Raw genomic sequence first — 12,612 nt, 5'->3', positions numbered from 1 at the left:
AGGCCTGGAAAGAAACTGCGTTTAACAGGACTTTGGAAGAGATGTTCCCGGTAGGCTGTAAGAGCACTGAGCAGAGCGAGTTGTTTCTTAGCTTCCCAAAGAGCTGGAAGCAAGATGCTGTGGGGCCCAACTCGCCCTTTGGAAAGAAGCCTGCACGTTGTGCCTTTCAGCTCTAGGGCAATGTAGCACACCCAGAGCAGAAGTCCTACTTCAGCCAGATCAGCCCTGCAAAGAAACTGCGTTTCACAGGCCTTTGGAACAGATGTTCCCGGTAGGCTGTAAGAGCACTGTGCAGAGCGAGTTGTTTCTTAGCTTCCCAAAGAGCTGGAAGCAAGATGCTGTGGGGTCCAACTGGCCCTTTGGAAAGCAGCCTGCACGTTGTGCCTTTCAGCTCTAGGGCAATGTAGCACACCCAGAGCAGAAGTCCTACTTCAGCCAGATCAGGCCTGCAAAGAAACTGCGTTTCACAGGCCTTTGAAAGAGATGTTCCCGGTAGGCTGTAAGAGCACTGTGCAGAGCGAGTTGTTTCTTAGCGTCCGAAAGAGCTGGAAGCAAGATGCTGTGGAGCCCAACTCGCCCTTTGCAAAGAAGCCTGCACGTTGTGCCTTTCGGCTCTAGGGCAAAGTAGCACACTGAGAGCAGAAGTCCTACTTCAGCCAGATCAGGCCTGCAAAGAAACTGCGTTTCACAGGCCTTTGGAAGAGATGTTCCCGGTAGGCTGTAAGAGCACTGTGCAGAGCGACTTTTTTCTTAGCTTCCCAATGAGCTGGAAGCAAGATGCTGTGGGTCCCAACTCGCCCTTTGGAAAGAAGCCTGCACGATGTGCCTTTCAGCTCTAGGGCAAAGTAGCACACCCAGAGCAGAAGTCCTACCTCAGCCAGATCAGGCCTGCAAAGAAACTGCGTTTAACAGGCCTTTGGAAGAGATGTTCCCGGTAGGCTGTCAGAGCACTGTGCAGAGCGAGTTGTTTCTTAGCTTCCCAAAGAGCTGGAAGCAAGGTGCTGTGGGGCCCAACTCGCCCTTTGGAAAGAAGCCTGCACGTTGTGCCTTTCAGCTCTAGGGCAATGTAGCACACCCAGAGCAGAAGTCCTATTTCAGCCAGATCAGGCCTGCAAAGAAACAGCGTTTCACAGGCCTTTGGAAGAGATGTTCCCGGTAGTCTGTAAGAGCACTGTGCAGAGCGAGTTGTTTCTTAGGTTCCCAAAGAGCTGGAAGCAAGATGCTGTGGGGCCCAACTCGCCCTTTGGAAAGAAGACTGCACGTTGTGCCTTTCAGCTCTAGGGCAATGTAGCACAGGCAGAGCAGAAGTCCTACTTCAGCCAGATCAGGCCTGCAAAGAAACTGCGTTTCCCAGGCCTTTGGAAAGGATGTTCCCGGTAGGCTGTAAGAGCACTGTGCAGAGCGAGTTGTTTCTTAGCTTCTCAAAGAGCTGGAAGCAAGATGCTGTGGGGCCCAACTCGCCCTTTGGAAAGAAGCCTGCACGTTGTGCCTTTCAGCTCTAGGGCAATTTAGCACACCCAGAGCAGAAGTCCTACTTCAGCCAGATCAGGCATGGAATGAAACTGCGTTTCACAGGCCTTTGGAAGAGATGTTCCCGGTAGGCTGTAAGAGCACTGTGCAGAGCGAGTTGCTTCTTAGCTTCCCAAAGAGCTGGAAGCAAGATGCTGTGGGGCCCAACTCACCCTTTGGAAAGAAGCCTGCACGTTGTGCCTTTCAGCTCTAGGGCAATGTAGCACACCCAGAGCTGAAGTCCTACTTCAGCCAGATCAGGCCTGCAAAGAAACTGCGTTTCACAGGCCTTTGGAAGAGATGTTCCCGGTAGGCTGTAAGAGCACTGTGCAGAGCGACTTTTTTCTTAGCTTCCCAATGAGCTGGAAGCAAGATGCTGTGGGGCCCAACTCGCCCTTTGGAAAGAAGCCTGCACGATGTGCCTTTCAGCTCTAGGGCAAAGTAGCACACCCAGAGCAGAAGTCCTACTTCAGCCAGATCAGGCCTGCAAAGAAACTGCGTTTCACAGGCCTTTGGAAGAGATGTTCCTGGTAGGCTGTAAGAACACTGTGCAGAGCGAGTTGTTTCTTAGCTTCCTAAAGAGCTTGAAGCAAGATGTGTGGGGCCCAACTCGCCCTTTGGAAAGAAGCCTGCACGTTGTGCCTTTCAGCTCTAGGGCAATGTAGCACACCCAGAGCAGAAGTCCTACTTCAGCCAGATCTGGCCTGCAAAGAAACTGCGTTTCGCAGGCCTTTGGAAGAGATGTTCCCGTTAGGCTGTAAGAGCACTGTGCAGAGCGAGTTGTTTCTTAGCTTCCCAAAGAGCTGGAAGCAAGATGCTGTGGGGCCCAACTCGCCCTTTGGAAAGAAGCCTGAACGTTGTGCCTTTCAGCTCTAGGGCAATGTAGCACACCCAGAGCAGAAGTCCTACTTCAGCCAGATCAGGCCTGCAAAGAAACTGCGTTTAACAGGACTTTGGAACAGATGTTCCCGGTAGTCTGTAAGAGCACTGAGCAGAGCGAGTTGTTTCTTAGCTTCCCAAAGAGCTGGAAGCAAGATGCTGTGGGGCCCAACTCGCCCTTTGCAAAGAAGCCTGCACGTTGTGCCTTTCAGCTCTAGGGCAATGTAGCACACCCAGAGCAGAAGTCCTACTTCAGCCAGATCAGCCCTGCAAAGAAACTGCGTTTCACAGGCCTTTGGAAGAGATGTTCCCGGTAGGCTGTAAGAGCACTGTGCAGAGCGAGTTGTTTCTTAGCTTCCCAAAGAGCTGGAAGCAAGATGCTGTGGGGCCCAACTCGCCCTTTGGAAAGAAGACTGCACGTTGTGCCTTTCAGCTCTCGAACAGTGTAGCACACGCAGAGCAGAAGTTCTACTTCAGCCAGATCAGGCCTGCAAAGAAACTGCGTTTCACAGGCCTTTGTAAGTGATGTTCCAGGTAGGCTGTAAGAGCACTGTGCAGAGCGAGTTGTTTCTTAGCTTCCCAAAGAGCTGGAAGCAAGATGCGTTTGGTCCCAACTCGCCCTTTGGAAAGAAGACTGCACCTTCTGCATTTCAGCTCTAGGGCAATGTAGCACACGCAGAGCAGAAGTTCTACTTCTGCCAGATCACACCTGCAAAGAAACTGCGTTTCACAAGCAGTTGTAAGAGATGTTCCCGGTAGGCTGTAATAGAGCTGTGCAGAGCAAGATGATTCTTAGCTTCCCAAAGAGCTGGAAGAAAGATGCTTTGGGGCCCAACTCGCCTTTTGGAAAGAAGACTGCACGTTGTGCCTTTCAGCTCTCGGGCAACGTAGCACACGCAGAGCAGAAGTTCAACTTCAGCCAGATCAGGCCTGCAAAGAAACTGCATTTCACAGGCCTTTGTAAGAGATGTTCCCGGTAGGCTGTAAGAGCACTGTGCAGAGCGAGTTGTTTCTTAGCTTCCCAAAGAGCTGGAAGCAAGATGCTTTGGGGACCAACTTGCCCTTTGTATGAAGACTGCACGTTGTGCCTTTCAGCTCTCAGGCAATGTAGCACACGAAGAGCAGAAGTTCTACTTCAGCCAGATCAGGCCTGCAAAGAAACTGCGTTTCACAGGCCTTTGTAAGAGATGTTCCCGGTAAGCTGTAAGAGCACTGTGCAGAGCGAGTTGTTTCTTAGCTTCCCAAAGAGCTGGAAGCAAGATGGTTTGGGGCCCAAATCGCCCTTTGGATGAAGACTGCACGTTGTGCCTTTCAGCTCTCCGGCAATCTAGCACACGCAGAGCAGAAGTTCTACTTCAGCCAGATAAGGCCTGCAAAGAAACTGCGTTTCACATGCCTTTGTAAGAGATGTTCCTGGTAGGCTGTAATTGCAATGTGCAGAGCGAGTTGTTTCTTAGCTTCCCAAAGCGCTGGAAGCAAGATGCTTTGGGGCCCAACTCGCCCTTTGGAAAGAAGACTGCACGTTGTGCCTTTCAGCTCTCGGGCAATGTAGAACACGCAGCGCAGAAGTTCTACTTCAGCCAGATCAGGCCTGCAAAGAAACTGCGTTTCACACGCCTTTGTAAGTGATGTTCCCGGTAGGCTGTAATTGCACTGTGAAGAGCGAGTTGTTTCCTAGCTTCCCAAAGAGCTGGAAGCAAGATGCTTTGGGGCCCAACTCGCCCTTTGGAAAGAAGACTGCACGTTGTGCCTTTCAGCTCTCGAACAGTGTAGCACACGCAGAGCAGAAGTTCTACTTCAGCCAGATCAGGCCTGCAAAGAAACTGCGTTTCACAGGCCTTTGTAAGTGATGTTCCCGGTACGCTGTAAGAGCACTGTGCAGAGCGAGTTGTTTCTTAGCTTCCCAAAGAGCTGGAAGCAAGATGTGTTTGGTCCCAAATCGCCCTTTGGGAAGTAGACTGCACGTTGTGCCTTTCAGCCCTAAGACAATGTAGCACACCCAGAGCAGAAGTTCTACTTCAGCCAGATCAGGCCTGCAAAGAAACTGCGTTACACAGGCCTTTGTAAGAGATGTTCCCCTTAGGCTGTAAGAACACTGTGCAGAGCGAGTTGTTTCTCAGCTTCCCAAAGATCTGGAAGCATGATGCTTTGGGGCCCAACTCGTCCTTTGGAAAGTAGACTGCACGTTGTGCCTTTCAGCCCTAGGGCAATGTAGCACACCCAGAGCAGAAGTTCTACTTCAGCCAGATCAGGCCTGCAAAGAAACTGCGTTCCGCAGGCCTTTGTAATACATGTTCCCGGTAGGCTGTAAGACCACTGTGCAGAGCGAGTTGTTTCTTAGCTTCCCAAAGAGCTTGAAGCAAGATGATCTGGGGCCCAACTCGCCCTTTGGAAAGGATACTGCACGTTGTGCCTTTCAGCTCTAGGGCAACGTAGCACACCCAGAGCAGAAGTTCTACTTCAGCCAGAGCAGGCCTGCAAAGAAACTGCGTGTCACAGGCCTTTGTAAGAGATGTTCCCGGTAGGCTGTAAGAACACTGTGCAGAACGAGTTCTTTCTTAGCTTCCCAAAGAGCTGGAAGCAAGATGCTTTGGGGCCCAATTCGCCCTTTGTTGAGAAGCCTGCACGTTGTGCCTTTCAGCGCTAGGGCAATGTAGCACACCCAGAGCAGAAGATCTACTTCAGCCACATCAGGCCTTAAAAGAAACTGCATTTCACAGGCCTTTGTAAAAGATGTTCCTGGTAGGCTGTAAGAGCACTGTGCAGAGCGAGTTGTTTCTTAGCTTCCCAAAGAGCTGGAAGCAAGATGCTTTGGGGCCCAAATCGCCCTTTGGAAAGAAGACAGCACTCTGTGCCTTCCAGCTCTAGGGCAATGTAGCACACCCAGAGAAGAAATTCTACTTCAGCCAGATCAGGCCTGCATAGAAACTGCGTGTCACAGCCTTTCTAAGGGATGTTCCCGGTAGGCTGTAAGAGCACTGTGCAGTGCGAGTTCACAGGCCTTTGTAAGAGATGTTCCCCGTTGCTGTAAGAGCACTGTGCAGAGCGAGTTGTTTCTTAGCTTCCCAAAGAGCTGGAAGCAAGATGCTCTGTTGCCCAACTCGCCCTTTGGAAAGGAGACTGGACGATGGGCCTTTCAGCTCTAGTTCAATGTAGCACACCCACAGCAGAAGTTCTACTTCATCCAGATCAGGCCTGCAAAGAAACTGCGTTTCACAGGCCTTTGTAAGAGATGTTCCAGGTAGGCTGTAAGAGCACTGTGCAGAGCGAGTTGTTTCTTAGCTTCCCAAAGAGCTGGAAGCAAGATGCATTGGGGCCCAACTCGCCCTTTGGAAAGAAGACTGCATGTTGTGCCTTTCAGCTCTCGGGCAATGTAGCACACGCAGAGCAGATGTTCTACTTCAGCCAGATCAGACCTGCAAGAAACTGCGTTTCACAGGCCTTTGTAAGAGATGTTCCCGGTAGGCTGTAAGAGCACTGTGCAGACCGAGTTGTTTCTTAGCTTCCCAAAGAGCTGGAAGCAAGATGCTTTGGTGCCCAAATCGCCCTTTGGAAAGAAGACAGCACTCTGTGCCTTCCAGCTCTAGGGCAATGTAGCACACCCTGAGCAGAAATTCTACTTCAGGCAGATCAGGCCTGCATAGAAACTGCGTGTCACAAGCCTTTCTAAGGTATGTGCCCGGTAGGCTGTAAGAGCACTGTGCAGTGCGAGTTCACAGGCCTTTGTAAGAGATGTTCCCCGTTGCTGTAAGAGCACTGTGCAGAGCAAGTTTTTTCTTAGCTTCCCAAAGAGCTGGAAGCAAGATGCTCTGGGGCCCAAGTCGCCCTTTGTAAAGAAGACTGCACGTTGTGCTTTTCAGCTCTCGGGCAATGTAGCACACGCAGAGCAGAAGATCTGCTTCAGCCAGATCAGGCCTGCAAAGAAACTGCGTTACACAGGCCTTTGTAAGAGATGTTCCCGGTAGGCTGTAAGAGCACTGTGCAGAGCGAGTTGTTTCTTAGCTTCCCAACGAGCTGGAAGCAAGATGCATTGGGGCCCAAATCGCCCTTTGGAAACAAGACTGCATGTTGTGCCTTTCAGCTCTCGGGCAATGTAGCACACGCAGAGCAGAAGTTCTACTTCAGCCAGATCAGGCCTGGAAAGAATCTGCGTTTCACAGGCCTTTGTAAGAGATGTTCCCGGTAGGCTGTAAGAGCACTGTGCAGAGCGAGTTGTTTCTTAGCTTCCCAAAGAGCTGGAAGCAAGATGCTTTGGGGCCCAACTCGACCTATGGAAAGAAGACTGCACGTTGTGCATTTCAGCTCTCGGGCAATGTAGCACACGCAGAGCAGAAGTTCTACTTCAGCCACATCAGGCCTGCAAAGAAACTGCGTTTCACAGGCCTTTGTAAGAGATGTTCCCGGTAGGCTGTAAGAGCACTGTGCAGAGCGAGTTGTTTCTTAGCTTCCCAAAGAGGTGGAAGCAAGATGCTTTGGGGCCCAACTCGCCCTTTGGAAAGAAGACTGCACATTGTGCCTTTCAGCTCTCGGGCAATGTAGCACACCCAGAGCAGAAGTTCTGCTTCAGCCAGATCAGGCCTGCAAAGAAACTGCGTTTCAGAGACCTTTGTAAGAGATGTTCCCAGTAGGCTGTAAGAGCACTGTGCAGAGCGAGTTGTTTCTTAGCTTCCCAAAGAGCTGGAAGCAAGATGCTTTGGGGCCCAAATCGCCCTTTGGAAAGAAGACAGCACTCTGTGCCTTCCAGCTCCAGGGCAATGTAGCACACCCAGAGCAGAAATTCTACTTCAGCCATATCAGGCCTGCATAGAAACTCCGTGTCACAAGCCTTTCGAAGGGATGTTCCCGGTAGGCTGTAAGAGCACTGTGCAGTGCGAGTTCACAGGCCTTTGTAAGAGATGTTCCCCGTTGCTGCAAGAGCACTGTGCAGAGCGAGTTGTTTCTTAGCTTCCCAAAGAGCTGGAAGCAAGATGTGTTTGGTCCCAAATCGCCCTTTGGGAAGTAGACTGCACGTTGTGCCTTTCAGCCATAGGGCTATGTAGCACACCCAGAGCAGAAGTTCTACTTCAGCCAGATCAGGCCTGCAAAGAAACTGCGTTACACAGGCCTTTGTAAGAGATGTTCCCGGTAGGCTGTAAGAACACTGTGCAGAGCGAGTTGTTTCTCAGCTTCCCAAAGATCTGGAAGCATGATGCTTTGGGGCCCAACTGGTCCTTTCGAAAGAAGACTGCACGTTGTGCCTTTCAGCTCTCGGGCAATGTAGCACACGCAGAGCAGAAGTTCTACTTCAGCCAGATCAGGCCTGCTAAGAAACTGCGTTCCGCAGGCCTTTGTAAGACATGTTCCCGGTAGGCTGTAAGACCACTGTGCAGAGCGAGTTGTTTCTTAGCTTCCCAAAGAGCTTGAAGCAAGATGATCTGGGGCCCAACTCGCCCTTTGGAAAGGATACTGCACGTTGTGCCTTTCAGCTCTAGGGCAACGTAGCACACCCAGAGCAGAAGTTCTACTTCAGCCAGAGCAGGCCTGCAAAGAAACTGCGTGTCACAGGCCTTTGTAAGAGATGTTCCCGGTAGGCTGTAAGAACACTGTGCAGAACGAGTTGTTTCTTAGCTTCCCAAAGAGCTGGAAGCAAGATGCTTTGGGGCCCAATTCGCCCTTTGTTGAGAAGCCTGCACGTTGTGCCTTTCAGCGCTAGGGCAATGTAGCACACCCAGAGCAGAAGATCTACTTCAGCCACATCAGGCCTCAAAAGAAACTGCATTTCACAGGCCTTTGTAAAAGATGTTCCTGGTAGGCTGTAAGAGCACTGTGCAGAGCGAGTTGTTTCTTAGCTTCCCAAAGAGCTGGAAGCAAGATGCTTTGGGGCCCAAATCGCCCTTTGGAAAGAAGACAGCACTCTGTGCCTTCCAGCTCTAGGGCAATGTAGCACACCCAGAGAAGAAATTCTACTTCAGCCAGATCAGGCCTGCATAGAAACTGCGTGTCACAGCCTTTCTAAGGGATGTTCCCGGTAGGCTGTAAGAGCACTGTGCAGTGCGAGTTCACAGGCCTTTGTAAGAGATGTTCCCCGTTGCTGCAAGAGCACTGTGCAGAGCGAGTTGTTTCTTAGCTTCCCAAAGAGCTGGAAGCAAGATGCTCTGTTGCCCAACTCGCCCTTTGGAAAGGAGACTGGACGATGGGCCTTTCAGCTCTAGTTCAATGTAGCACACCCAGAGCAGAAGTTCTACTTCATCCAGATCAGGCCTGCAAAGAAACTGCGTTTCACAGGCCTTTGTAAGAGATGTTCCAGGTAGGCTGTAAGAGCACTGTGCAGAGCGAGTTGTTTCTTAGCTTCCCAAAGAGCTGGAAGCAATATGCATTGGGGCCCAACTCGCCCTTTGTTAAGAAGCCTGCACGTTGTGCATTTCAGCTCTAGGGCAATGTAGCACACGCAGAGCAGAAGTTCTACTTCAGCCAGATCAGACCTGCAGGAAACTGCGTTTCACAGGCCTTTGTAAGAGATGTTCCCGGTAGGCTGTAAGAGCACTGTGCAGAGCGAGTTGTTTCTTAGCTTCCCAAAGAGATGGAAGCAAGATGCTCTGGGGCCCAACTCGCCCTTTGGAAAGGAGACTGGACGATGGGCCTTTCAGCTCTCGGGCAATGTAGCACACCCAGAGCAGAAGTTCTACTTCAGCCACATCAGGCCTGCAAAGAAACTGCGTTTCACAGGCCTTTCTTAGTGATGTTCCCGGTAGGCTGTAAGAGCACTGTGCAGAGCGAGTTGTTTCTTAGCTTCCCAAAGAGCTGGAAGCAAGATGCTTTGGGGCCCAACTCGCCCTTAGGAAAGAAGACTGCAGGTTGTGCCTTTCAGCTTTGGGCAATGTAGCACACGCAGAGCAGAAGTTCTACTTCAGCCAGATCAGGTGTGCAAACAAACTGCATTTCACAGGCCTTTGTAAGAGATGTTCCCGGTAGGCTGTAAGATCACAGTGCAGAGCAAGTTGTTTCGTAGCTTAACAAAGAGCTGGAAGCAAGATGCTTTGGGGCCCAACTCGCCCTTTGTTAAGAAGCCTGCACGTTGTGCATTACAGCTCTAGGGCAATGTAGCACACCCAGAGCAGAAGTCCTACTTCAGCCAGATCAGGCCTGCAAAGAAACTGCGTTTCACAGGCATTTGGAAGAGATGTTCCCGGTAGGCTGTAAGAGCACTGTGCAGAGCAAGTTGTTTCTCAGCTTCCCAAAGAGCTGGAAGCAAGATGCTGTGGGGCCCAACTCGCCCTTTGAAAAGAAGCCTGCACGTTGTGCCTTTCAGCTCTAGGGCAATGTAGCACACGCAGAGCAGAAGTTCTACTTCAGCCAAATCAGGCCTGCAAAGAAACTGCGCTTCACAGGCCTTTGTAAGAGATGTTCCCGGTAGGCTGTAAGAGCACTGTGCAGAGCGAGTTGTTTCTTAGCTTCCCAAAGTGCTGGAAGCAAGATGCTGTGGGGCCCAACTCGCCCTTTGGAAAGAAGCCTGCACGTTGTGCCTTTCAGCTCTAGGGCAATGTAGCACCCCCAGAGCAGAAGTTCTACTTCAGCCAGATCAGGCCTGCAAAGAAACTGCGTTTCACAGGCCTTTGTAAGAGATGATAGCGGTAGGCTGTAAGAGCACTGTGCAGAGCGAGTTGTTTCTTAGCTTCCGAAAGAGCTGGAAGCAAGATGCTGTGGGGCCCAACTCGCCCTTTGGAAACAAGACTGCACGTTGTGCCTTTCAGCTCTCAGGCAATGTAGCACACGCTGAGCAGAAGTTCTACTTCAGCCAGATCAGGCCTGCAAAGAAACTGCGTTTCACAGGCCTTTGTAAGAGATGTTCCTGGTAGGCTGTAAGAGCACTGTGCAGAGCGAGTTCTTTCTTAGATTCCCAAAGAGGTGGAAGCAAGATGCTTTGGGGACCAACTCGCCCTTTGGAAATAAGACTCCAGGTTGTGCCTTTCAGCTCTCGGGCAATGTAGCACACCCATAGCAGAAGTTCTACTTGAGCCAGATCAGGACTGCAAAGAAACTGCGTGTCAAAAGACTTTCTATGGTATGTTCCCGGTAGGCTGTATGAGCACTGAGCAGTGCGAGTTGTTTCTTAGCTTCCCAAAGAGCTGGAAGCGAAATGCTTTGGGGCCCAACTCGCACTTTGGAAAGAAGACTGCACGGTGTGCCTTTCAGCACTCGGGCAATCTAGCACACGCAGAGCAGAAGTTCTACTTCAGCCAGATCAGGCCTGCAAAGAAACTGCATTTCACAGGCCTTTGTAAGAGATGTTCCCGGTAGGCTGCAAGAGCACGGTGCAGAGCGAGTTGTTTCTTAGCTTCCCAAAGAGCTGGAAGCAAGATGCTGTGGGGCCCAACTCGCCCTTTGGAAAGAAGCCTGCACGTTGTGCCTTTCAGCTCTCGGGTAATGTAGCACACCCAGAGCAGAAGTCCTACTTCAGCCAGATCAGGCCTGCAAAGAAACTGCGTTTCACAGGCCTTTGGAAGAGATGTTCCCGGTAGGCTGTAAGAGCACTGTGCAGAGCGAGTTGTTTCTTAGCTTCCGAAAGAGCTGGAAGAAAGATGCTGTGGGGCCCAACTCGCCCTTTGCAAAGAAGCCTGCACGTTGTGCCTTTCGGCTCTAGGGCAAAGTAGCACACTGAGAGCAGAAGTCCTACTTCTGCCAGATCAGGCCTGCAAAGAAACTGCGTTTCACAGGCCTTTGGAAGAGATGTTCCCGGTAGGCTGTAAGAGCACTGTGCAGAGCGACTTTTTTCTTAGCTTCCCAATGAGCTGGAAGCAAGATGCTGTGGGGCCCAACTCGCCCTTTGGAAAGAAGCCTGCATGATGTGCCTTTCATCTCTAGGGCAAAGTAGCACACCCAGAGCTGAAGTCCTACTTCAGCCAGATCAGGCCTGCGAAGAAACTGCGTTTCTCAGGCCTTTGGAAGAGATGTTCCTGGTAGGCTGTAAGAGCACTGTGCAGAGCGAGTTGTTTCTTAGCTTCCCAAAGAGCTGGAAGCAAGATGCTTGGGGGCCCAACTCGCCCTTTGGAAAGAAGACTGCACGTTGAGCCTTTTAGCTCTCGGGCAATGTAGCAAACGCAGAGCAGAAGTTCTACTTCAGCCAGATCAGGCCTGCAAAGAAACTGCATTTCACAGGCCTTTGTAAGAGATGTTCCCGGTAGGCTGTAAGAGCAGTATGCAGAGCGAGTTGTTTCTTATCTTCCCAAAGAGCTGGAAGCAAGATGCTGTGGGGCCCAACCCGCCCTTTGGAAAGAAGACTGAACGTTGTGCCTTTCAGCTCTAGGGCAATGTAGCACACGCAGAGCAGAAGTTCTACTTCAGCCAGATCAGGCCTGCAAAGAAACTGCGTTTCACAGGCCTTTGTAAGAGATGTTCCCGGTAGGCTGTAAGAGCACTGTGCATAGCGAGTTGTTTCTTAGATTCCCAAAGAGGTGGAAGCAAGATGCTTTGGGGCCCAACTCGCCCTTTGGAAATAAGACTCCAGGTTGTGCCTTTTAGCTCTCGGGCAATGTAGCACACCCATAGCAGAAGTTCTACTTGAGCCAGATCAGGACTGCAAAGAAACTGCGTGTCAAAAGACTTTCTATGGTATGTTCCCGGTAGGCTGTATGAGCACTGAGCAGTGCGAGTTGTTTCTTAGCTTCCCAAAGAGCTGGAAGCGAAATGCTTTGGGGACCAACTCGCACTTTGGAAAGAAGACTGCACGGTGTGCCTTTCAGCACTCGGGCAATCTAGCACACGCAGAGCAGAAGTTCTACTTCAGCCAGATCAGGCCTGCAAAGAAACTGCATTTCACAGGCCTTTGTAAGAGATGTTCCCGGTAGGCTGCAAGAGCACGGTGCAGAGCGAGTTGTTTCTTAGCTTCCCAAAGAGCTGGAAGCAAGATGCTGTGGGGCCCAACTCGCCCTTTGGAAAGAAGCCTGCACGTTGTGCCTTTCAGCTCTAGGGCAATGTAGCACACCCAGAGCAGAAGTCCTACTTCAGCCAGATCAGGCCTGCAAAGAAACTGCGTTTAACAGGACTTTGGAAGAGATGTTCCCGGTAGTCTGTAAGAGCACTGTGCAGAGCGAGTTGTTTCTTAGCTTCCCAAAGAGCTGGAAGCAAGATGCTGTGGGGCCCAACTCGCCCTTTGGAAAGAACCCTGCACGTTGTGCCTTTCAGCTCTAGGGCAATGTAGCACACCCAGAGCAGAAGTCCTACTTCAGCCACATCAGGCCTGCAAAG

The sequence above is a fragment of the Equus caballus genome, chromosome X (assembly GCF_041296265.1).
Source record: "Equus caballus isolate H_3958 breed thoroughbred chromosome X, TB-T2T, whole genome shotgun sequence".
Classification (NCBI taxonomy): Eukaryota; Metazoa; Chordata; class Mammalia; order Perissodactyla; family Equidae; genus Equus; species Equus caballus.
This window is presented reverse-complemented; position numbering follows the sequence as displayed.